Source organism: Zootoca vivipara, chromosome Z1 (assembly GCF_965207765.1).
Source record: "Zootoca vivipara chromosome Z1, rZooViv2.hap1.1, whole genome shotgun sequence".
Classification (NCBI taxonomy): domain Eukaryota; kingdom Metazoa; phylum Chordata; class Lepidosauria; order Squamata; family Lacertidae; genus Zootoca; species Zootoca vivipara.
This window is the reverse complement of record NC_142583.1, coordinates 52,423,211-52,450,712: the sequence shown is the minus strand read 5'-3', so window position 1 is coordinate 52,450,712 and position 27,502 is coordinate 52,423,211. Positions and strand designations below refer to the sequence as shown.

The following is a 27,502-nucleotide window of genomic DNA, read 5'->3' as shown; positions in this document are numbered from 1 at the left end:
ATGCTGCCTAGCTTTCCAGGAGCAAAGTAGGATCCAGGAGAACCTCAGGATTTGAACCTGCTGTGACAGAGGGAGCACACACACACACACACACACCAGTGGGGAGCAAGCCGATTGGGCACATGGGCGGCGCACATCTAGGGGCGGGGCCAGACACCTGCGGGGTGGGGCGAGCTGGGGCAGGACACTCTGCGGGGCCTCCGAGGAGTCTGCCTGCTTCTAACCATTCAGCCGCCCTACAGCTGGGAGGGAGCCAGCAGGCAGACCGTTTGGGGCAGCATGGCGTCTGTGGGCACCCAAGCCACGTGTCACTCCCAGGAGAGACGTGTGGCTCGGGCACGCTGCAGGTCCCACAGTGAGTGCCGCCTGGCATTTTGTCACCCCCCTCAGTGGTGACACCCGCGGTGGCCTGCTCCCACCGCACCCCCTTCCTCTGCCCCTGAGCACCCCACCCTGTGCAAGCATAACAACAATACATTCACAGGCTTTAGAATTTCCCATCCACTTCATTTGTGTCTTGATTCAGCTTCAGATCCTTTAGCCTCATCTATTCGTCATCATTTTCAGACAGAGGACTAAGATAACAATACCTGGGTACTTAGATAAAGCAATACAGAGCTGAGTGTTAACTGGTCACTAAACTATTTTATGGCAATATCCACACGCATGGAATGTGACATTTACTATTTATTTGCCAGCAGGAAGTTAGCAAGAAGCCAACTTACAGTTTTTCCACAAATCTTTAATATCTGGGTAAATTAACAGAGCTCCCATTATGCAGCATGCCTATCATTTAAAAAGACCAGAATTAATCAGATTTCCCTTTCTTGTATTTGACATGGTCCTGGCCCTGATCCACATTTAGAAACAAATGACAAACCACAAAAGCTTTGTACAGTGGAACCTCGGTTTATGAATTTTCGGTTTATGAACACCGCGGACCCATCTGGAACGGATTAATTCACTTTCCATTACTTTTAATGGGAAAGTTCGCTTCAGTTTATGAACGCTTCAGTTTATGAACAGACCTCCGGAACCAATTACACCCATGTTTCAGTTTATGAACGCTTCAGTTTAAGTACTCCGCGGACCCGTCTGGAACGGATTAATCCACTTTCCATTACTTTCAATGGGAAAGTTCGCTTCAGTTTATGAACGCTTCAGTTTATGAACAGACCTCCGGAACCAATTGTGTTCATAAACCGAGGTACCACTGTATTCATAGATGAGTACTTAAAAGCTATTAACGTTGCATAGAAAATGTTATTAATCAGTTAAGTTCCAGCATTTTACCCTCTTCGGTTTCTGTACATGTAAATGCCTCCTAATATTCTCGCATAAATCTTCTCCTCTACCAACGAGCCCCATTTTGGCAAAACATTATAAAGCTGAAACACTTATCTGAATTTATTACAGTGTCTTTGATCTAGAAAATTTGGCAATGAGAACCAGTGGGCTCGTGAGAATCCCAGCAGGGTGCTTCTTAATTGGAAGAGAGCAGGAAACACTATGAGGAGAGTGTAAGAGACACTCAGAAGATTCATTTTTTTAAAAAAATATTAAAAATAGAGTGTTTTTAAAAGATAATCTAATCACCGTGGCTTCTTGAGTTGTTGGCAAGGCCTTGTTATTAACTCAAGAAGCTGAAATGACTAGATGGATAGATTTTTTAAAATGTTTGTGTGAATGAAAGAAAAATATTGGGGAGGGAGCCTTAACTTTCCATTACAGATTTCATTGGTTTGTGTCATTGGTTTATGACCCCCCTCCACTCTCTTAACAGGGTGGAGTTTGATCTATATTCCAACAATCTGCCTGTAGATGTTGGATTTAAGAGAACCAGCTGTTCTTTGGTGGTGTCTCAAACTACTGGGAATATATTAATTTCTCATGAAGCATCTTGATATTCTCATGCAGCAAAAGAAACCAGTCCGTATACAAGAGCTCAGCCATCAAAAGCTATAAATCATGAAAAAGTCTGTCGTCTGTCCATCCCCCAATAACCATAAATTAGCAAGTACTGCCCTGTTATTGTCTGCTGGGTTCACATATCTAACCTTATGGCTGGAAATGTACCGAGGAGAAATCCCCACTGAATTCAAGAGGGTTTTCTTCTTACTAGGATCGCACTGCAAATTGTGTGGCAATATTGGGAAAGGGCTCTCTGTGATTATATAAACTTAATTCTATCAAATATTTAGCACCATCCTGTTGTTTTCGTTTTTGTTGTGCTCTTTCAACTCTATTCCTGTATTGCTCACATGCAGGGCATTTCCATGGTGACTATGGAGCAAGGCAGCACTTTGAGCCCTGTCCACAGTATAGAAACTTCTTTCTGCCAGTGGAGTGTGCTTGTCTGCTTAGAAATGCCAACACATGAGCACCCCAGTGTCACACACAAAGAAACCAAGATCACGTATAAACGTACTCAGCCACAAAACAGACGTGACCAGCTGATAATTGTCTCAATATTGCATGATTATTAAATATAAACTAAACCAAAACTAATTTTCAAAATTAGTAATTTTCAAATTACTAATTTTCAAAATTTGAATTTTCAAAATTCAAATCAAGTCCCTTGCTCCCATAGAATACTGTAGGAAGTTCAAAGGTATGAAAGAGTTCATTCCAACAATAATGCTTGTAATATTGCTAGTCCATAAAGTAAGAAAGCAATTGTCAAAGGTGTACAGCACATATTGTGGAGTCTTGTCTTTTGTGGTTGAACACATGAGCACCACCCGCTCCTGTGTAGGGACTCCACACAAACAAGACACCCATGTCATACCTTTCAACACAGGTGTCAACGAGGTGACAAACCAGGGCACTGTCTTCCGGGACTGTGCTCCCATGTGAGCCACATAACCTGGGTGAGATTGTGGGGGAAGCTGCCTGGGGCGGGGCGAGGGTGGGGCACACCGTGGGGCCTCCAAGGAGTCTGCCTGCTTCCTCCCACTCAGCCGCCCTACAGCTCGGGGGGAGGCAGCGGGCGGACCGTTTAGGCAGTGCGGAACCCGCACGCGCCCAAGCCACTGTGTCTCTCCCAGGAGAAATGCGTGGCTCGGGTGCACTGCAGGCCCCACGGTGAGTGCTGCCCGGCATTTTGTCACCTCCCTCTGTGGTGACACCTGGGGTGGAGCACACCCACCGCACCCCCCTTCCTCCACCCCTGCCCCTGAGATGGGAAGAAGATAAAGTCCCTACCAGAGAAGTGTGGCAAATTAAATTGTTGGACTATGCCGAAATGCTCAGGGACAAGGAAGACCAAAACGTTAATAAGAAATGGGGGGGGGATTATAATTTATCTTGGAGACCACTGTATGTAGTTGAAAACACTAGCAGTATTGCAATAACACTTGTATTGTAACGAGAGACATGAATATAAAGGAGTATGGATCATTGAAAAAAGATGCAGTAGAAAAGGTTTAACAACAGAAACCATGGAGGGGAAGGTGGAAAGTCCAGAGATTCAGAGGGATCTTTTAATTGTGGATGTTTTGTGGTATTATTATAATTTTAATTTTGTATAACCAAATAATAAGAATAATAAAAGATTGTGGGGGCCCCCAAAGCACTGTTTCGGAGTGAGTTTGTGGTACCCAAAATGGCTGCCATGCTCTCACGTGAAAAAGAGAGAGGATGTCCCGGTTTTCCTAGGACAGTTGAGCGTTATGCCATGCAACCTGATAAGACCATAAGAAGGGCCATGCTACACTGCCTTGCTGGTCCTGTGTTGCACCTTCCTTGAATGTTTCTGCTTAGCTGGATGAATTCTGATCACATCACTTGATTGCCTGAATGGAGCACAGAGACAGGATGTAAGTGTGGATAAAAACCTGCCTTATGTACAAGGGTAAAATTCACATTTATTTCTCCGCCCATTTTTTCCCCCTCGCCCACCACTGTCATGTGGACCCCAGAAGGGTATGTGGCCCTCGAGCAGAAAGAGGTTTCCTACCACTGCTATGCAGTCATAATTAGAAAGATCAGAAAGATGGCAGGCCTGTTCTTGACATGGCAAGAATATCCCCTGTGGCAGACCTTTCCCTTTCAGGTCACTTGACATAAACCTTCTGAAAATATCTATGGAAAGATAAAGACACCAGGCGGAAAGATAAATATTTGTGAGGGAGATGTGTTAGGAAACCAGCTCTCTTAGAGTGATGGGTTACAAGTTCTGCTAGTGGGAACACATAAGCTTTTGAGCTTCATGGAGATCTTTTCCAACAAATCTAACTGTTGTTATTGCTAGTACTGTATTTGGAAATGGAAAATAGATTGGTTCATTTTACCACAGACTGGCTGCTGCTTGCATCCAGGACTTCTGGCTTTGCCTTATGACTTTATAATTTCCCCGGGGTATCCTTATGGTTCATTCAAAGCCCTTGATATTACAAGCACAACTTAAGATGCTATTGCTAGAGGCCCCTTCTTCATTTCATGTCTAGGTCTCTTCATGACTTGGCTGGCACACGATATTCCTTGAGGAATGGTCCAAAAAGTACATGCCATGGCACAGAATGAGAGAAAAAACTCCCCAGAGACTCCCTGGAAAGCTTTTACTTCGTATCTGTATTTTAAAACAATCAGATGTTGGAGTCTTGTCTCCCTTGCTCGTACATGAGGAGTGTTTGCGACATACTTCAGCTATAAAGAGCTTGCAGTGAAAGAAAGCATATTTGCAAGAACAGTGAATTCAGGGTGAAGTCACACAGCTCCCCACCCACCCGTTCACCATAATCCAGCCAAAAAGTCAGAATCATGTGAGTTGTGTAAAGGCTTCCTCATGGATTGGATTACAAATCATCCCTACAGGGACAGACTTTGGTCTTTCAAATTTCAGCGGCGCTCTGTGTGAGGCCAAAATTTGACACCCCCTGCCGCTTGCCTTCTCTTCTGCTCAATCCACTACATCATAGTTGCAATGCCCAGTGGTGCCCCCTAGGCTCAGTGCCCAGTGCAGCAGAACCAGTCACACTGCCCTAAATCCGCCTCTGATCCCCACTTAGGTCGCCATCCTATACTCATGGAGTAAGTCCCAATGAATTCAATGCTATTTATTTCAGAGTAGACATACAGTCGTACCTTGGATCCCGAATGCCTTGTGAGTCGAACGTTTTGTCTCCCGAATGCCACAAACCCGAAAGTGAGTGTTCCGGTTTGCGAATGTTCTCTGGAACCCGAACATCCTGCGTGGCTTCTGCCGCTTCCGGTTGGTTGTAGCAGCTTCCTGCAGCCAATTGGAAGCCGTGCCTTGGTTTCCGAACGTTTTGGATGTCAAACAGACTTCTGGAATGGATCCCATTCGACTTCCGAGGTACCACTGTATGAGACAACACTCTTACCCCAAGACAGCCACATTGCCAAAAAAGAGTGGGAAAGCGTCACCAAAAACAATAAGAAGAAAGAGGACGCAGATTTGCATATATTTTGTAAATGCTGATTCACGTGGATAGATGCAAACTTAGAAATCACTGCTCTCTTCTTTTAAACAGAAATTCAATGCATCTCACCCTAGTGGAGAAGGTGATGTCAACATGACCAAGTGCCCCTGCTCAGTCTGGCCAGCCTTAGCCACAGAAGGCTCACCCAGTGGCGTGGAGCTGTAGCAATAGCCTCACTGCTGTTTACTGGAGGAAGGAGCAGGTTGAGAACCAGGTCAGGGTGTATGGGTGTACCAATGGAAGTGATGTATTGGCTCTGCTGGTGGGCCTGCACAGACCATAACTTCATTGCTGCCTCACCTCACACACACACACACACCCCGGTAAGTGGAAACAGTGCCCCCGATATTGCTGCAGATCCACACCACCAGGGCCGTCTTAAGCATACCCGGCGCCCTGGCACTCCAGATCCCTTCGGCGCCCCCCTGCCCCATTTCTCAGCGTGGCGGGCCATGCTACACTGTTGCGACGCCCCTGCGTGCGGCGGAGGCGGCCCCAGGCCCGCGCGCCTCCGGAAAGCGGCCTGAAGCCGCTGAACAGCAGAGGTGCGCCTGGGGCAGCCTCAGCCGCGGCGCCCCTGGTGGCCTGGCGCCCCGCGCCACCAGGAGCGGGCCTAGAGCTGGCCCTGCACACCACCACTCCTGATCTTGAGGCCTTATGGTTTTTTGTCTTCCAGCAGGACCAGAATTGGGCAGGCCTTCAAGCAGAAGACTTCTTCAAAGAGAGGGCTGTTCCTAAAAGCCCTTCAGATCAAGGATTGTTCCTGTAAAGTAGGACACATCATCTCTCCTGTGTAAAGATTGTACTGTTGATCAGGAGAATATGTAGATTGACCCTTAGAAGCCAGAAGAAGCAGGGTTGCAAGGTCTTTCTCCATGAAGCGGAATTATATAAGATTGTGTGTGTGTGTGTGAGTGTGTGTGTGTGAATGTGCTTTAATTGCAGAATTCAACTTGTGGAAATCAAGCTCAAAAAGCCTCCAAGGATGACTACTGCTATGTTCACGTGGTTCAAACGGAAAACCTTTGGCAGAATCCAGAACTCACAGTTAGTTTGTATTCCAAAGCCTATCTTTTATTCCTTCTGCCTCTCTTTAGTAGAACGTAAATAGCATTGTGTTAGTTGCAGCTCATACCCTCCAACATTTCTCCGATGAAAATAGGGACCGTTCCATTCCATAATGATACATTTTATTATTTATACCCCACACATCTTACTGGGTTTCCCCAGCCACTCTGGGCAGCTTCCAACATATATGAAAACATAATAAAACATTAAACATTAACAAAAAACAACAACTTCCCTATACAGGATTGCCTTCAGATGGCTCGGGGGTCAGATAACTCCATACCCTTCAACATTTCTCCAATGAAAATAGGGATATCCTAAGGAAAAGTGGGACATTCCGGGATCAAATCAGAAACCGGGATGGTTTCTCTAAATCAGGGATGTCCCTAGAAAATATGGACACTTGGAAGATCTGGCTGCTTATTAATCAGTTTTCTTAAAGGAATATAAAGTAATAATGAATTTGCCTCTTATTATAGGAAAAAAGTAGGTAGTATGCTTAATGGTTTCTGGAGACTGGAGGTGACATTTTGACAAAGTACCAAGTGAAAATGAGTCTGATGATCTCAGTTTTGCCTGTGGTGGACATTTATTCCTCTCACAAGACCACATTGCTTCTGATAAAGTGCAGCTATTTCCTGGTTTTCGTACAGGGAAATAACATAGTTACTGAGCCACAAAAGAACTGACTGGAAACCACTGTGGTTTGTCTAACTCTTATTAGTGGTACGTTATAATTACTTGAATGCCCATGTCTAGTACTATGACTTATGGTAATTCCAAAGGACAATCAGGACGACAATCAAGAGAGGTGCTCCTCTTGCAGTGGGTTGCCTAAATAAATCCTCCCAGGAGATAATTCATGGCCAGGAGAAAAAGCAAACAGGAGCGAAATTATGTGTCCCTTAGATGCGGGTGGCGCTGTGGTCTAAACCACAGACCCTAGGGCATGCCGATCAGGTCAGCAGTTCGAATCCCTGTGACGGGGTGAGCTCCCTTGCTCGGTCCCAGCTCCTGCCAACCTAGCAGTTCGAAAGCACAAAGTGCAAGTAGATAAATAGGTACCACTCTGGTGGGAAGGTAAACAGCGTTTCCATGCGCTGCTCTGGTTCGCCAGAAGCGGCTTAGTCATGCTGGCCACATGACCCAGAAGCTGTACGCCAGCTCCCTTGGCCAGTAAAGCGAGATGAGCGCTGCAACCCCAGAGTCGTCCGCGACTGGACCTAACGGTCAGGAGTACCTTTACCTAGATTCTGCAGAGCTGATCACAATTTTTGGGATGCATTTTCAGACTATGTCTGTACAACGCATGTTGTTAAAAGCATAAACTATTACCACTATAATTGTCACCGACAGTCACATAATGCTCTAGAAGTCATGGGAGGGAGGGTAATACCCACTGTGACAAGAAGACTTTATCACTTATTTATATGTCATGTCTGAGTGCTTCACCAAAGAGTCACTGAAAGATGAAGCTTGTCTGTGCACTTTGTTCCCCATCCAGGTTTTGTTTCTTTTAATAATCTTACTGGTCTTTCATCTCTGCTTTTTCCTCTCCCACCCATCCCCCATCTGCTAGTTAGCTTTTTAGTTTAATCTCTGAGTGGTTATTTATCATCTGGCCTAGAGTTAGATCTGGCACTTTGAACAGTCAGCATGCTGCTTTGGGAGAACATAAGAATGAAAGGACAGCTCTGTTGGATCAAACCAAAGGCCTACCTAGTTCAGCATTCTGTTTCCCACAGTGTCAGCCAGATGCCTCTGGGGAAACCCATAAGCAGGGCTCAACGTCAGTAGCCCTGATGTTGTTCCCCAGTGACTAGCGTTGGAGAAGGTACCGGTATCTGGTGACTCAGCTACATTAGTTAAGAAACAGCAATTTAAATGCTTTATAAACATGCAACACCAGATGGTGCTGTAGAGCACAAAACCTTTCTATGCGGTTTTACATAGGGTTTTTTCCTTTTGTTACAATGATTTAATTTATGGCATATTTATAGGTGCCCCCCCCCCCGTATAGATCTGCCCTGGGTGGCGACTATGAGTACAGAATGCTGGACAAGACGGGCCACTGGCCTCATCCAGCAGGCTCCTCTTTTGCATTTAAAGTTACACAAAGGTAGATTACAGCTGAATGTTAGGAGAAATGGCTTGACAATAAGAGAGGATGGAACCTATGGTGGAACCTATTACCTAAAGGGGTGATGGGCTCGCCTCTGCCCAAGGCTCTCAAGCAGAGGCAAGACCACCGTCTGCTGGGGATGCTTTAGTTCTGCATTTCCTGCAATGAGCAGACTGCTGCAGTGGTGGCTGGCACCCATTGAGACTGGTGGGGTGGAGGGCAAGGAGGGCAACACTAATTCAGTTTTTTCTACCATCCTCTCTGCTGAATCCTACAAGGAGCAACACTGACACTTAGGGAAGGAAGGACTTAGGGAAGGAAGCTGGTAGGCAGGGCCACCCCCACCCCCACCCCCAGCCCACACACCTTGACTAATTGTAGGAAGGCAGCAAAGTAGGGACTGGCTGAGGGCGGACTGAAGTCGGTAGGGCAGTGCCCCATTTTCCCTCATGTGTCAGCCTCTACCGAACTCTTAGACAAGATTGCTTAAAAGGCCTCGGACAACTCAAAGCTTCTATAATGTGAAATCTTTTTTCAGTCTGGGGGCCAGATTTCTCTCTAGACAACCTCCCAGGGTCCCATGGTAGTGGTGGGCAGGACCAGAGGCAAAAGCAGGCAGAACAGCAAGTGTGGATTTTCCTTTTGTGCAGTAGCTAATATCGTACATGCCTGCACACACCTATCTCCATCCTCCATCCAGACAAGCAAGCAACGTGATCAAAGGGCATATTCCAGTCAGGCAAAAACCCTTGGGGTGCAAACCAGCACCAATGAGAGGTGTGGCCTGGGGAGATTTCATGCCCTCTAACATCCCAGTGATCAAAATTGGGGTGCTCGGTTTTTTTGTGTTCCTTAGCTCTTGTGGGAGCATGCAGGACCAAAAAACAACCATCTTTTGGTCTAATGCTCTGGTGTGAGCCAGCTGATTCACACAAAAGTGTGAGACCAAGAAATGAGGATTGTTTGGTCCAGCGCTCTGGTGCGAGCCTGCTGACTTGTGACAGAGCAGCGGACCAAAATTAGGACATTCCGGGATCCAATCAGAAGCCAGGATGGCTTCTGTGATTCTGGGGTGTCGTGCTCAAATCAGGGAGGTTGAGAGGTATGGGATTTCCAAGGGGCAGCTAGAAAGACTTAGTGGGCCACACTCAACCCCTGGCCTGAGGTTCCCTAAACCCTTTTAATGAAGAGGTGAAGCTCAACAATCTTCTACAGCAAAACGAAGAATAGCAAGATCACAATGTTGATGTTACAGTTTGCAGTGCTGCATTTCGCTTTTCAACACTACAAAATCTTTCCTCAGACAACTTTATTTAGCTAGGCATAGATAGATGGAAGAAACAGAAATCTAAATGAAACCACAACGGCCTTTGTCCCTGCTTCTCAACAAGAGGAACTCACAAAATACATTCCAGGCTAGTTGTACACATGGGAGATTGTTGTCACATAATCAAGTCTGGTGGTGAAACTTTTTGGCAAGGTAATGAAGGTCGAATGGGAACATGAGAATGTAGTTTGGAGAAATCACAGCTAGATAAGTGAAACTCTGAAATTAAAGAGCAGCAAAACTGACACACATATGTTTATTGGTGCTCAGTCCAGCATACAACACAATTCTTTCTACCCATTGAGTCCTATTGCAGCCCTGCTAAGCTGGGGGATGATGACTGGCTCATGGTTGTTCACTGTGCTTCATGGCTGAGAGTCAGACACTTAGACCAGGGGTAGGAAACCTTTTTCACCCCAAGGGCCACATTCCCTTCTGAGCAACATACCAGGGGCCAGTGCTGGGTGGGGCCAGAGGCAGAAGAGAATGGAGCAATAAATATATATTTTACCTCTGTGAAAGTTGGAATACTGGTCTATCTACCTCATTTTCTTTACTGACTAGAAGTTGCTTATCTAGGGTTTAGAAATGAGTTTTTCAAAGCCACACTTTCAGAGGCAGGGGACATTCTGCCTGCAGAACGTGTGCTCTGCTACTGAGCTACAGCCCTTCTTAGTCCAAGGTAGCCCACAATGGGATATAAATGCAATAATTAAAAGCAGGTCATTTTACTTTTATGTACATAACGCTAATTATAATTATTATTTTTGCATTTCAATTGTCATGGTTTTATTAGATATTGTCTTGGTTGTTTTTTATTAGTGTTTTTAAGTGCAAAATTTTACTGGGTTGCTTTAAGTATTACTGCCTGTCCTTAGGCGCCAGGGTGTTTCAAATACATTCAATGAATTAAAATGTGGAAATACTGTCTGATGTTGCATTCTGATCTCAACTGCAATGGCTCTTTTTTCAGTACACTTCAGCTTCTGCTCTTTTACAATAGCCTTTTGATCTGCTTCAGCATACTGGCTTTCTCAAAACAATATTCCTTGAAAGTTCCGTTTGGGAACCTCGTCTTCCCTCTTGGATGTCTTTGAAACTAGTCAATGTTCAGTCATTTCTTCTTTAAAAAGTCCCAAATCCTCTGGGTTTGGCACAACATCAGACCAAGGGTTGTTCCTTTGTAGAATAAATATCCGTTGTTGTTTTTTTGTTTTCACACTGGTCACTCTTATTGTCCGGTGGGTGGCCCAATTGTGCATTCATCCTTTTGTGCTTATTTACCACCCCTCAGACAACTCTGCCTGAAAGAACGCAACTGCTGCATTTCTTCAAAACCAAGGAAAGGTTATTGTGATGCAATTTCATTCAAATGTGCTGCTTTATGAATCCCCAAGGAAACAACAGATCAGAGAAGGGAAGACCAGCCTCTTTCCATTCTGTGCCAGTTTTATATAGCTCCATAAGTCCATTCCATCTACTTCTTTTTCAGATTGCTTTTTTAAAAAAACAACACACCACCTTAAATTTTATTTGCCTTTCCCTAATTTTTGAATTCTTTCCTTAAATTTGTATTTTTGTATGCTTTTCAGTGTGTTTCCCCATAAAAGATATTTTACTGTTTGCATTTTTCTGTAAAATACGTGTGTTGTATCCAATACCGCTAATACTCAGAACAGACCCATTGAAATTAATGACTTACTTAGGTTTATTCGTTTCAGTTGGTTTACTTGGACTGGACTTAGTTGGGTAAAAAACCAAGCATTTTATGTGCATTTTCTTAAACTAAAAATGCCCTGTAGAATTCAGAAAGTAATTGACAGCTGGCTTCTGATCCACATACAAGCTTTTAAATGCAGAGTGAACCATATTTCTCCCTCCATTTCTTACGACAATCTCTTGTGAGGGAAAGTGTATATAGATCACCTGTGTAAGGTAATTTATAAAAGATTTGGCTGGATCCCTAGAGTGACAGTGCTGAGTTTCCAGCAAGAGAGACACCCCAGCTGAGTTTTAACATCACAAAAGCAAGCAGTAGTATAGCATGAGGAAAGTAGGTTGTTAGGCCTCTTAACTATCCTGTTTAGTCCGCAACCAGAGGTTCCCCATTTCTACTCTTCTTATCATTGAATAGGCCAATTTTAAAATGCTTACTGTGAATCCTGCCACCTGCAGAGGCTCCTGTGAGTGCACGTGTACCTCGGTTTAAGTACACAATTGCTTCTGGAAGTCTGTACTTAACCTGAAGCAAACTTTCCCATTGAAAGTAATGGAAAGTGGATTAGTCCATTCCAGATAGCCCGCAGAGTACTTAAACTGAAGCGTACTTAAACTGAAGCGAACCTTCCCATTGAAAGTAATGGAAAGTGGATTAATCCGTTCCAGACGGGTCCACAGAGTACTTAAACTGAAGCATACTTAGCCTGAAGCGAACTTTCCCATTGAAAGTAATGGAAAGTGGATTAATCCATTCCAGACGGGTCCGTGGAGTACTTAACCTGAAGCGTACTTAACCTGAAGCGAACTTTCCCATTGAAATAATGGAAAGTGGATTAATCCGTTCCAGACGGGTCTGCGGAGTACTTAACCTGAAGCGTACTTAACCTGAAGCAAACTTTCCCATTGAAAGTAATGGAAAGTGGATTAATCCGTTCCAGATGGGTCCGTGGAGTATTTAACCTGAAGCGAACTTAACCTGAAGCGAACTTTCCCATTGAAAGTAATGGAAAGTGGATTAATCTGTTCCAGACGGGTCCGCGGAGTACTTAAACTGAAAGTACTCAAACCGAAGCGTACTTAAACCGAGGTATGACTGTATCTGTTTTGGATGATTCCGCAACACTCCAAGAGGAGCTTTTCAGACGTTCCAACCTAATATCTTTTCCTCTGAACCATCAGATCACACAAATTGTGCTTTTTCATACTACTGCACATTCTATAAATGGCCACACAGTTGTATTGCAGTATCTACACCAACAGTAGATGCTCAATAAAATTATCTGTTAATATAAAGGGACCAGGCTGTACCTCTGTGATAGTGTACACTATAACATACACATCTAATACACCTCTTTGTCCTGGCTTTTGACACTTGAGGTGTATATTTTTTAGAACCCACCTTATTTCTGTTAGTTGCTTTAAACTGTTTTTAATGTTGTGTTGTAAAGTTGTGTTTCAATGTCATAACCTGCTTAGGACCTTAGGGTGAAAGGCAGGTAATAAATTGAATCATCAGCATCCTCTACATTATTCATGGCTATTTTTGCAAATGTCTATATTCCCATGGTCTGAAAATCTACTGAATATAAAAATGATAATTATCATCCCAGCCATTTTCATGGACTAAATGGCTGGGATCAGCAGAAGTGTTGAGCTGGAACCCACGTGGTTTTTCAACAATTTCAGTAAGTAGCGAATTGAAGATATTCAATGTATTATTATTATTATTATTATTATTATTATGCAAACCTGACCATATGGGGGGAGATGCCAGTGACCAAATTCCAGTCTCCTTCCAACCCTTCCTCTGCTGACTATTAATTCTGCATTACAAAAGGGGCAAAAGGTCATAAAAGTTGACGCAACTGATTATGAACTCTCTTGCCAGTTCTGAAAATTGTCAAGGAACGCAAACCCCAGAGACACATTGACTTCTCACTTTCAGTGCCCAAGGCACAAGTGCAGCCGATAGCTTCCTTCCAAACTCTGCTAATTCCAAATTTCACACTCTTGGGATAGTTGAATGAACGGGAATGCCTGCTACAAAGTCCGACTTCCTAATACAGGAAACGGCTGCTGCTGAGAGGCACGTCTGTAAATCCTTCTTCGGCACTGAGTGTCAGATATCACGATTCATTAGTAATGATTTGTTATATTGTAAGACATCCGTCTCACTTTGTATGTGTAACAAAGCGAGTGAAACACTGATTGCTCTGGGGGCAGGGGGGCAGAACTCACATTCGCTTCGTTGATAAAGTACCCGAAGGTCTCTGCTCTTTGATATTCAGGGAAGGTCCTCAAAACTCAATGCCCTTAACACAACCGCAGGCTAAGGCAACAAATGGTACAAAGGCTTAGAGGCATAGAAGCATTATAACTGTATAGTTAGAAGGGACCCCTCTCCCAACCCCCTACAAAGCAAGAATCTCAACTAAAGTATCCATGACTGATGTCCATCCAACCTTTAGCTGATTAACAATCCACGGCCTTTGGGATGTGTTTGTGGGAAATAGGGGGTTTTGTTTTTGTTTTGACTATTTATTTGTGCCTTTACCTTGTATTTTCATGTTAAGAACTACCCTGAGATCTTGAGATGAAGGGTGGTGTATAAATCTAATAAATAAAAACAATAAACATAAATAACACCTCTGATTAAAAACCTCCATTTTCCTCCTTCTTCCACATGACAGCCCTTTAGATATTTGAAAATGGCTATCACTCTCCTCTCAGTCTCGTCTTTTCCAGGCTTGTTGTTGTTGCTGTTTAGTTGCTGTTGTTGCTGTTTAGTTGTGTCCGACTCTTCGTGACCCCATGGACCAGAGCACGCCAGGCACTCCTGTCTTCCACTGCCTCCCGCAGTTTGGTCAAACTCATGTTCGTAGCTTCGAGAACACTGTCCAACCATCCCATCCTCTGTCGTCCCCTTCTCCTTGTGCCCTCCATCTTTCCCAACATCAGGGTCTTTTCCAGGGAGTCTTCTCTTCTCATGAGGTGGCCAAAGTATTGGAGCCTCAGCTTCACGATCTGTCCTTCCAGTGAGCACTCAGGGCTGATTTCCTTAAGAATGGATAGGTTTGATCTTCTTGCAGTCCATGGGACTCTTAAGAGTCTCCTCCAGCACCATAATTCAAAAGCATCAATTCTTCAGCGATCAGCCTTCTTTATGGTCCAGCTCTCACTTCCATACATCACTACTGGGAAAACCATAGCTTTAACTATACGGACCTTTGTTGGCAGGTCCTTTCCAGGACCTGTCCAGGCTAGACAAACCCAATTCCTTCGAGCATTCCTCATAGGGCTTGGTTTCCAGACCCTCCTCTGCACACATTCCAGCTTGTCAATATCCTTCTTAAATTGTGTTCACAGTATTCCAGGTGTGGGCTGACAAAGGCAGAATAGAGTGGGACTATCACTTCTCTAGATCGGGACACTATACTGGACACTTACTGTTGATGCAGCCTAGAATAGCTGTTGACTTGTGTTAAGCTTGTGGTCCACAAAGACCCCTAGATCCTTTTTGCATGTACTACTAGCAAGCCAGGTGGCCCTCATTTGTCTAAGTGTCACCTTTCACTGCTTTCATACATCAACTAGCTTGCAAGCAAGATGCTCCAAAGGGATGGGACAGGAAGAGAGCTGTAGCTCAGTAGTAAAGCATCTGCTTTGCATGCAGAAGGTCTTAGGTTCAATTCCTGGCAGTGAGAGAGAATTATCCCACCCCACATCCATGAAACAGTGGGGGAACCCAAAACAAACCAGTGAGAACTGAGCATGATCAGTGCTCATAGAATGGTGGCTGATAGATTGTAGGAAAATTGTATATGCTAATGTATATATATAGGGACAAACTTAAAGTTTTGCATCCTCTTCCCTCTAATGGTTCCTTATGTTTAAATCAGATTTGGAACAGGTAGCCTTTCAAAAAGAAGGCACCTTTGAATAGAGGACAGTCCTCTGCAGAATAGGACACATGGTCCCTCTTTTCACTGTACTGTGAAGACATGTCCCATATCTCATTCCCCGATGCAGAATCTCTTTGTTTAGCTCTAGAGACCCATTACAACAATCTAGCTGGTGTAAAGAACATTCCCCTCGGATATTTTCACTTTGGCCTCATGTTTTATGCACACAGAGACACTGAAAATGCTCATTGGTTACACATTCATTGAGGAATGCACAGTAGTATCCTTATCTGTTATATCGCATACAGTTTAAGAAGAGCTATGGGAAAGCTCAAAAGAAAAGCAACAAACAATGGCTTTCATGAGAATCCATTACACTCAGATCTTGCTTCCAAACAATGATGAGGCTATCCACAGCTGTTGGATACTTGCAGAGACTCTGGGAAATAATTTGTTCTATAGAGTCAGGCCAGCACTTATATTGCCTATCCTGGTGGGAGGGAAATGATACAAATGAATGGAAAAGTTGTAGTGGACCAACAAAAGGACCTCACCTTGCCAAAATCAAAACTACAGTATGTTATTAACTGACTTAGCCCTGGAAAAAGCGAAATAGTCATGGTCTGGACCTAACATAGCCAGTTGCATTGGCTTCCATAGGGTAAGTTAATGAGTTCTAGCAATACAAGCAAAGCCCATTCGTGTGGATAACAGCTTACAGCCCTAAAAAATGTAAAGAACACCAGCCATATTTCAAACCTGGAAGCATTAATTTGCTAGAAAGGGATAGACTTGGAAATGTTCAGTTCAAAAGCAAGCATTGTCATTTGGGGGCTTAGACTCATTGGGAGTCTTTTAATTAACAAAAATGGGCGTAAATTACATCTATGGGGTGGAGGGGGAGACAATGGTCAATGATCTTCCAGAATAAAGTATCTCTTGCTCTGTCCTGTTACATAGAGCAGTTCTGATAGAGCATAAAGCAGTAACAAATATTTTTATGATACTTCATGTTTTCACACTCCTTTATATGCTTATTTCCCCCTCCTCTTGTGGTGATGTTAGATATATATGAAAGGAAAAGAGGTGGTGTTTAAGGTTAAACCACAGAGCCTAGGGCTTGCTGATCAGAAGGTCAGCAGTTCGAATCCCCACGATGGGGTGAACTCCCGTTGCTCGGTCCCAGCTCCTGCCAACCTAGCAGTTCGAAAGCACATCAAAGTGCAAGTAGATAAATAGGTACCACTCCAGCGGGAAGGTAAACGGTGTTTCCGTGTGCTGCTCTGGTTCGCCAGAAGCAGCTTTGTCATGCTGGCCACATGACCTGGAAGCTGTACGTCAGCTCCCTCGGCCAATAACGCGAGATGAGCGCTGCAACCCCAGAGTTGGTCACGACTGGACCTAATGGTCAAGGGTCCCTTTACCTTTATGCTCAGATCCTGAACCCGAAGTTTCCTGAGATGAGAAGCAAGAGTAGATGCACCCTGCCACAGAGCTCCTCATTGCTAGTTACTCAGACAATCCAATAGATCTGAATATTTTGCTCCCAGGTCTGGAGGTCTTGGGTTCCTGGTCAGCTCTTAGACCAACCCCAGGCTGCAGGAGCAAGAGGAGATGGCAAGCCAGATAGGAATGCCAGAGCTGCCACCGAAGTGCCTTAGCTGCTCCTCAGGAGGAAATGGAATCACATGGAAAAAACCTGCATAGATCAGGGCCTGAGAGAGAGCAGGGAAAGGGGTGTAGCCTCCACCTATATAAGGGTGAGCTGCATCATTATTGAAGCAACAGCTCTCATCATAGATCCAAGCTCCTGCTTGACCTGTGGAAATGGATAGGTGGCAATTGTATTCCAGCCTAGATGACAGCTGCCATGGGTCCAACTTTACAGAGGACACCTGTCTCTCTCACTGAAGGGAATGCCAGTCCAAGCCAGGTTTGGACTTCCAACATGGGTGGCCATATGTCCAGATTTTCCCAGACATTTAAGCAATTTTCACCTGGACACTGTTTACGAGGGTGAAATACCATTCGTGTCCAGGAAATTCTGGAAGTATGGCAACCCTACTACTGTAGTGTCTTTTCAAGCCCTGATACTTTGTAGGTGAGGACACCGCAGACTAAAACTGTGACTTGTTCCATAGGGAAAATAGAATCCATGAGCTATTGAAAACTATTCTCTTGCATGTTCTCCACAGCTTGGCTTGAATGGATTAACGTTGTTGTTGTTGTTGTTGTTGTTGTTGTTGTTGTTGTTGTTGTTGTTGTTGCCAGATATGTTGTAATGGCAGCTCTAAATTTTGGTGTGGGACAACTTCTATGTCCTTGTTATCCAGGAGGTGTAAAAGCTCAGGGGGTTTCCCCAGGAAATATATAAAGTACACATTGCATGTGAAGTGAGTGAAAATACCCTTCTTCTATTTGCCATAACAGCAACCTTTCTGGGTTTGTTGACTAGGGGTGCACATCAGATTTGGACAAATCTTGAATCTTCAGACAGATTCAGGGCTGGTCCAAACCAAAGCAGGCTTTTTTCCAAGCACCCTGCAGGGGTCTGTGAAGCAATTTGGGATGCTTCAGAGGATTAGGCATCGAAAAGACTGCTGCCATAACAGAAATCTTTCTCCCCAAGGCTGCCATATAAGAAAAATGGCACGGTTAGGAGAGGAAAAACAGGGAGCGCTTTTGTGACTGGTGCCAAATCAGGGTCTGAACTGAATTTTGTGGTCTGTGCACACCCCTGCTGTTTAGCACATATCCCAAAAGAGCTTGTGCTAAATGGAGGTGGGGAAGCTGAGCAGGGCAGAATCTCAACCTTATGTGCACCATGTCAAATTGGCAATACATTCTTCCATCCATGCCCTGCATATTAAATACAGATTTTATTTCATCATCGCCCCAACCACATGTGTTTGGAAATATTCCCCATTGACTTGAATAGGATTTACTTCCAAGTAAGTGGGATGAGGATCACAGCCGTAAGATATATTTTTTCCCCATTTCATTTCCTTCTCTCTGTTCGAAGCCATTTTCTATGTATTTTTTTCCCTTTTATGAGCTACCAAATTACATAAGACCAAATGTACCTATTTAGTGAAAATGGTTTCCATTAGTTTGTAACTTTAGCCAAACATTGTTTTCTTTTGAAGGAAGATAATGGAGAACAGGTGGAGATGTTTAGCATCAGGCTGCTGTTTCTAGTATTACATATCATCTGGGAGTCACCGGCAATCTCTGAAAGCTGTCAGGGCTGCTGGGGAACAAGTATGATCCAGAGCACATTCCATACATAAAAAGCCTTTTTGAAAATTTAAGTAGGTGAGACAGGAGAAAACTAGCTGGTTGGCAAAAGGATTTTAAAGTGTCCTTGGTCAAGGTCAGGCCTTCCTTCTGTACTTAAACTGGTCTCCAGTTCTGCAGAAGCATCTCAACATCCTTTCAGAGATGTAACTAAAATAGATCACTTCATCTTTTGCAGCCTTGAATTCGGAATTTAGAAACGTGAGCAATATCCATGCTACCAATGTGAATGTAGATAGATGGATGGTCTCCGAGAGGAAGATCATTTGAAAAAGGTGACTGCAAATAAAATCACCTCCTTAAATGCTTTAAGAAGACTAATCCATCAAGCCCAGGAAGAAGTGTGTGTGCCATTTCAGCTATCAATGGCATCTTTGTTTTCACTATGGTGCCAGTGTCCCTTGCTGTTAGCTTTTGGCAGCTTCAAGTAATTGTCCAGCATAACCCATTTTTCATTTCACTTTTAACTTACCGGGTATATACAGTACTTACTGTCTTTCTGTATTGCTATACACAAGGCAGTTTGCAAGCGGGAGGTATGCAACAAAGATCGCACACCTTATAACAATCTGATCCGATACAAATAAGTCATGATAAAAAATATGACTTGAAAACAAGCAACTTATATCGAACAGAGTGATATTCAACAATCCAATGGACTATAATAGTACACAATAAAAAAATAACCCTCAAAATATCAGCAAATACTAATTAAACAGAAATTCATTCTCAACCACTTCAATAAATCATTGCTAAACTATAACCAATCAGAATAAGAACAAGTCACAATACATAAAATATGTATTTTTTTTAAAAAACCACCTACCAGGGCTAACACCTGCCCTAGATCCCACCCACTCCTCATAAGACGGCCGGGTCTTTGTGCCATGTTTTAATTTTTTTCACAATTCCCCCAGTGTAGCATAACTCCAGGGACCCAGGTAGCGCTGTGGTTAAACCACTGAGCCTAGGGCTTGCTGATCAGAAGGTTGGTGGTTCGAATCCCTGTGACGGGGTGAGCTCCCGTTGCTCGGTCCCAGCTCCTGCCAACCTAGCAGTTCGAAAGCACGTCAAAATGCAAGTAGATAAATAGGAACTGCTACAGCGGGAAGGTAAACGGTGTTTCCATGTGCTGCTCTGGTTTGCCAGAAGCGGCTTTGTCATGCTGGCCACATGACCTGGAAGCTGTACGCCGGCTCCCTCGGCCAATAATGCGAGATGAGCACGCAACCCCAGAGTCGGTCACGACTGGACCTAATGGTCAGGGGTCCCTTTACCTTTACCTTTAGCATAACTCCAAGGCACTGTGAGGAATAAGATGGTGGCTTGTAGCCTTTTGCTGCTGACTCCTTGCTGCTAAAATCTGAGTGCCACAGCTGATAAGACCCGGGATACTTGTCAGTTTGCAGAGCCCAAGCAATTCCATATATTAAAGTGTTGTTCTGGTGCTGGAATTGTTACACCCCATTGGAAATGCTTCTATGCTAGGTCAACGTACTATTTAAGCTGCTTGCCACCCTGACTGACGGTGGATCTGCAGAGACTTGGGCTGAAACCTTTCTCAATAGCTGCCACTTGATCCTCTTCACTGAAGATGCCAGGCCTTGAAACTAGGGTTTTCTTCATACAAAACATGTTTTTTTATGACTGATCTCCAGAAAAACTTGAAAGTCCCTCTGATTTCCCTAGTGTTTCTGGGAATTGTTTCTGAAAAGCAGCAACTTTAAGACCATTACTTCTCAAGCTATAGCACAATGTCTTTTTAAAAGGAAATTTTTCTGTGTCAGTGTTGTAAACTGCAAAGCCGCAGTTGTGACAAATATTCTGAGCGTTGGTAGAACATGAGGCTACGGAAAATTACAACCCTGGTGTTTAATCTACAGAGCATCCATCATGAAAAGTGGGCCATCAATATATACAATGCATAGGCATGATTATAGCTCTTTAACCTCAATACTGTATAAAGTTCAGCTGGTTTTGTTCAACGTGTCATGTGATTATTCATAAAAAAGCAAAACATGCACATGCAACTTCCTTCCTCCATGTTGCCAGCAGCCCAGCATGTAAGGGTCCTACACAGAGCTAAAGAAAAAATTAAAAGTTCTTGGTTGCTACCATTACTTGGTGAAAAGTCAGCATGAAAATGTAGGTGGGAGTTAAATATTAGGCAAAACATCTTGTGAAATCTGTAAACCAGTGATTCCCTATGTGCTGGGGCACTCTAGCCATAAGGGGGACTGAAATGTGCTTTAGGCACTTTTAATCACCAGGTTAAATATCCCTGCCACTTTCTGCTCCTTGGAGTCGGGAGATCTCCTGCACAACTGATGCCCTGCATGCCTTTTCTCATGGCCAAGTCTAGAACTTCCAAGGAGACAGGGGCGTAGCGAGGCGCCGCAACACCCGGGGCGGCAAATTGCCCGTTATGTGGCAGGGTATTGCCGCCCCCCAGCGCCTCCAAAGCCGCACGCCTCGCTCCAGCTACAAACTCCAGGTAAAAAGCCTGCTCAGCATTGCGGGTGCGCCGCGGGGCTTTGGAGCCGCCGATCGCGGGGTGGGGGCGTGGCCCTGAGTGACATCCCCTGCAGGGCGGTGCCCGGGGCGTACCGCCACCCGCTTGCTCCGCCCCTGCAAGGAGATACTGGTGATGCAGCCCTGGTGCCCTGATATTATAACAGTCAAGTTCTGGTTGCTGAAAAACTCTAGAAAAGGTCGACCAAAATGATCAAGGGGTTGCACGAAATGCTCAGCTCCTGCCAACTTAGCAGTTCGCAAGCATGCCAGTGAAAGTAGATAAATAGGTACCGCTGTGCCAGCGGAAAGGTAAACGGTGTTTCCATGCGCTCTGGCTTCCGTCACAGTGTCCCGTTGCGCCAGTAGCGGTTTAGTCATGCTGGCCACATGACCCAGAAAGCTGTCTGTGTACAAACACAGGCTCCCTTGGCCTGAAAGCAAGACGAGTGTCGCAACCCCATAGTCGCCTTTGATTGGACTTAACTGTCATGGGGTTTTTTACCTTTACCTTATATGAGGAAAAGGTTTAGAATGCTTAGGGCTTTTCAGTTCAGAAGAAAGGGTTAAGTGGAGGGTCAGACATAATAGTATGTATGGTAGTGAGGAATTAGACTAGGAGACATTTAGTTCCCTCCCTCGCAATACTAGAACCTCAGGCCATCCAAGAAAGACTGAATGGTGGGATATTCAGGACAATGAATGGGAAGTACAGTTTTTCATATAATGCACAGTGAACCTGTGGAGTTGGCTACCATGACATGTGGTGATAGCCACCAAATTAGATTGCATTTGAAGAGAACAAGGCATGTTTGAGGAAGATAAAGGCTATATACTACCTCAAGGATTGGAAATAGCACGTCTCTGAATACCAGTTGTGGAGAACAAGTTCAGGAGAGATGTTTTGCCCTTGTGTTCTGCTTGCAAGACTTCCCAGAGGCATCTTTTTAGCTTATGCCACCCCGTCCTCAACACTTGCAGGCTGTAATTCAAAGATTCCTACACAAACAAGCCTGCTGTGTGCATTAGTGCATGTGAGAACCTCAGAAATGGTTGGTGCTACCAGATGGGTTGGAGCCCATCACCTCTGAATTCAGCCTTCCCACCCTCTAAACATGGTATTGATGTTACAGAAACTGACAGCACTGACCACCAGGTTTGTGTATGTATGTGCATCCATTTGGCATTGGCCTGCCATTAAGTGAGGTGACTACTTCGGGAGACAGATTTCAAGGGCCGTAGAAGCCGCAACCAAGCTGTTCTCCCTAATCCTCTCTGTTGGAGGACAGAAGTGTCCTGTCCCTCTGCCCTCCAAAAGCTATCCTGCTGCCCCAGGAGTTGTGAAGAATGTTGCCAGTGTCATATGATTAGACTCCCCATCTGGTCAGCTTCTGTATGTAGACTGGGAAGGGAACGCCATCTTATCCTTTGCCTCAGGGAGTAAAAAGTCTCAGGCTAGCCCTGATGATCCAGGGACTGCATGAACAATATCCAGATGTTGGGTGCAAGCAGCTGAATCATCTGAAACATATGCACAGCACTGTTCTGTGTGATCAGTTCCCAACCCAGCATGGCAGTTGCATGCAAAAGCTTGCTTCACTTACTCAGGGAGACCAACTGCAGCAATTGCTTCCACCGGTGCACTGATTATTATTCCACAACTTCTCGTGAGTGCTTTCACAAAGGCAATCTTAAAACAATGCTAGTCTCACCGCATTTCCTTTTAATCAAGCAGAACTACTAATGGCAGGAATGCCACTATTAAACGCTAAGACCACAGTCCAGCCAATGTTAACCTTTTGCATGGCAGTTCTATGAGTAGGTAAAGTCCTACTGTGTTCAATGGTACTTACTCTCAAGTAATTGGGTATAGGATTGTGCTGTTGATTACCTTTACCTGTTTCTATTTTAGTTATAAGCTGCATGGAGTCCCTGACAGGGAAAAGGGTGGGATATAATATGATGAGCATCAGGCCAAGAGGAAAAACATAGTTCTCTGTCTGGCCCTTGGTACTTTCCCCAGGCCATGTCCAGAGGTGCATTTAGGGCAGCCCAACCGGTTCCACCACATGGAGTGCCAAGTCTAGGGGGTGCCGCGAGGCATCACAACTATGACGTTAGCAGTGGCGTAGCAAGGTCAGGTGGTACCCGGTGCAGAAAATTTCTTGTCATCCCCCCCCCCCCACACACACATTGAAATTACAGTGGTACCTCTGGTTACGAACTTAATTCATTCCAGAGGTCTGTTCTTAACCTGAAACCGTTCTTAACCTGAGGTACCACTTTAGATAATGGGGTCTCCTGCTACCGCTGGCGCTCAATTTCTGTTCTCATCCTCAGGTAAAGTTCTTAACCCAAGGTACTATTTCCAGGTTAGCAGAGTCCGTAACCCAAAAGTTTTGTAACCCGAGAAGGAAAAATAAGATACTTACAGTTGCAAGTGTTGTTTTCTGGTTTAGTTACTTAACATTTTGTGATGGGAATTTCTTATTTTAAAAACACATGTTTTTGCCATTTTGTCACGCCCCTCGGTGATGACACCCGGGGTGGACTGCACCCACTACACCCCACTTCCTACACCACTGGGTGTAGAGAACTGAGCAAAACAGAAGGTGAGAGGCGGAGGCAGGGTGCCAAATTCTGTCCTTGCACAGGGTGTGCCTGAAATTTGAAGGACCAAAGCCTGCCTCTAGGCATACCCCTTCCCCAGCCACTCTCCCTCCCCTAGACTCACGGGTCTTGCTTCACACCCTCCTTGGGTGTCTTTGCATGGCTGGTATTTGCCCTGGAATCCTGGTAGTGACTCTAGCTTGGCTCAATGGCAGATCGAGGGGCGGTGGGGGGGGACGGGGACGGACTAGCCTTTTGTACAAAAGTGAAATTTCAATCCATTGCTCTGCCACTTTTGCCTCTATCGCTTCCCACCACTGGCATGCATCCTCTAGAAAGAGGCCCAAAAGGGAATGTGGTCCACGTCAATATGTGCAAGACAACTCCATGCAGTTGTGCCTATATTAAGATGCTGGCATTAACCTTTTCTGACATTACCTGCTGCAGCGCAACCTTTCTTCTCTTTGGCAGTCTAGATGAATTCACGACTAACAATGCAGCCCAATCGATGGCAGCCGAATTCCAGTAGCTGCAGCCATTTTACCACTTTTGCCATATTACTGCTGCGGCGGAGAAGGCAGTCCAGCTAAGCTACGGGCCAACACCAATGATAAAAACAGGATGTATCCCAGCAGAAATGCGAATGGGAAGTCAAATCAGAACAATCCTAGAAAAGAATTTTATTCCAAAGCGACCTGATCTAGAAGCTGTCAGCTTACCGAGTTAAGAGAGGTTATTAACATTTCTATGACTGGTGCCATTCAGTGTGAGAGCTACCATGTTTGGAGCCAGCAGAGAGTTTATAGCAAAGGACATAGACGAAAAGATATGGAAAACCCAGATCATATTCTGTTGAGACTGAACATGGGATACTTAACAGAAGCTGTTGATATTGTCTTATTGCAAGAGGAGGCAATCACTAAATGCAAAAGCATTGCCTCAAAACCCAAGTCCATCATCTGGGCCTGCTTGCACCATCTTATAAGGCTGACCACAGTGATACTACTCAGAGTCACACACAGTCTGTATGAGTTATTTACCAGCCTTTGTGATAAGTTACTACCTGGACTACCAAACATTTCAACATGGTCAACGGTGGTTTCTGCATGTGCTGTAGAAGATTATGAGAGGCATACGGGGGTCGTCAACCTGGGAAGACAAGGAAAACTCTGATCCTAAACCTCAGCTGCCTGGAAGGATATCTTCAGGAGAAGAAAAGGCTAAGGAGTAAACCCTACACAAAGCTGGAGTCCCTAAGACAGTTGGAAATGCCTTGTATGCCTCCTTCCAGGAAGTCATGTAGCCAAGCTGGTGCCAAACGTATTTGCTGTGTTTTCCTTTGGACCACATCAGTGAAGCCAAGAGTGTGGTCTTGTTGTCTAGAGCGGCAGCCCAGGACCTCAGTACACATTGCCCAGGCTTGCACCCCAAGGAGGTCACTTTAGTGCTGCTAACACAGCAGTTTGACTTCATCCATTGCCTCTTGACAGATTAACCGCCAACAGCAATGTTACTATTACTGTTAATTGTCCTCAGCAGCACCATTTGGTGGAAATGCAGAATACAAATTTAACTGATAAATAGCTAGGTGGAAGAAATTGCCTCTCCCAATCCACAATTTTGTTGAGGTTCCAATAGACATACACAGATAGTTTTGTTGATATTTTTGGGTTCATATGCACCAATTACTATTAATTTATTAGACTTAATAATGACTTTATCTGACTTTTGGATCTCAAGGCAAAAATAGCACTATGCAAATACAAGACAAATAAGATCTAAAATTTAAAACACAGAAGTAAGTAGTACCACCTTGAGGTTATTGCTTTTTGCAAAGGCTGTCCCCGATTCTGACATGGAACTTTCAGTCCACTCGGCAGACAATAATCTGGATTCAATTTTCAAATGCAAGACCGCTTAATTAGGCACTTCATACAACAAAACAACAACTTTAGAATGCCTTTGCTGACGTTGGGGGGAGAAGCTTTTTTCAGCTTTGGCCATTATTATTTATTTTGATGTTGGTTTTAGTTCTAAGCCGGTGATTGAAAATGTTTGGGGACAATTCTGATTTATAAGCGGTCTTATTTCTAAGACAAAGAAAGCAATCAATTCAGGAAAAACTAATCTTCTGTTCACAGAGATACTGTCTGGAATGGCAGTTCCTTGTTCTGACATAAGCAGATGGCTAACATTTTAAGGAGAACACATCAATTCAGGTGTTCCAGGTAAGTCCTCCCCCCCCAAAAAAAATTCCAATACATAATTTGTGCTGGTCTCATATAAAAGTCCATGTATCAGGAGTTTCCTAATACAGGTTTCCATAATAATAAAATGAAACAGAACTATGTTGGCTGAATGCTACCTTTCTACAGAAAGTAGGGACAGAAGCCTTATTCTCTTTAGAAAAATGATCAGCCTTTTTGCTTACTGTTTGTGTTCTAGCTGGTGTTTGTTTCCCTGTTACGTATTTTCAGCATGTGCGCCCCCTAGCCGACATAGTAAAAATGTGCAAGTACTAGACAAGAATTTTAAATCTCCCAAGGATTTGAACCACGCTGGCCATTAAAACAAAACCAAGACTAACTTCTTCTGTACATTCAGTCAAGGGGATATTAGAAAACACACATCTTCCATGCAGTGATTTGTTAGTGGACATGATTGAAATTTAGAAAGATAAGACTGCCTGCTCATTTTTATAGGACACTATTAAAATCCACAAAGAGCATTGCTAACATTTTCATTGTTGGAGCAATTCGTCGTGATTAGTTTCCCTTGATTTTTAAACAGACCAAGTGACGCCAGTACATTCCTCTTCCTCAACCTTTCTAGCTTCTTCCCAGTTCTCTGCTAATATTTTCCTATCTCCGCAGCCAGAAGCAGGCCAGCAACACTCCACTGTGATCTACATCAGGAGTGGACAAGCTGTGGCCCTAGGATTGCTGGCAACTATTGGCTTAACTTCATGCAGCCCTTGACCTCATTTCAAAAGCCCACTGCAAATGATTAATTCAGACCTATGGCATGAATTCCGTGACCCACTCACAGCAGCTTGCTGGTCAGAGAAGAGGGGGGGGTGGCAGAGAGGAAGCAAAAAAGTGGATCTGTCTGGTCCCTCCCATTGTTGAATTCAGCCCCCAACAGATGATCCCCTAAGAAATGTGACCATCAACAGAAAGCAGGAACACCTGATGTACATCAAGAGAAGAGCAGATTGTTCATTCTTGTACATCTTTGCATCATGCATGCATATGAACTGGGTTGGAGGAGGCAGACCCAGAAGGCACTTGATAGCCTGGGCACAATCCTTCCCCACTACGATGTGGAGCATTTTCTTTGCATTTCTATTTAAACTATTATTTCTAAATTTACATCTATGGGTATAAATTAGCACATGCAAGTTTTATGCAAATTGGCATCCTCTTTTTTATGGTGCCTTTTCTTTCTTGTGATAGAAAAAAGCAGTTATGACTTATACTGCATCGGACCCAGTATTGTCCAC

The 27,502-nt window shown here is 44.3% G+C and overlaps 1 protein-coding gene across 1 annotated transcript in view; it reads right to left on the bottom strand.

The window, feature by feature from the left end:
* The window catches only part of DKK2 (dickkopf Wnt signaling pathway inhibitor 2), a 60,051-nt gene that overhangs the window by 10,436 nt on the left and 22,113 nt on the right, over positions 1–27,502 (bottom strand). The window lies entirely within an intron of this gene.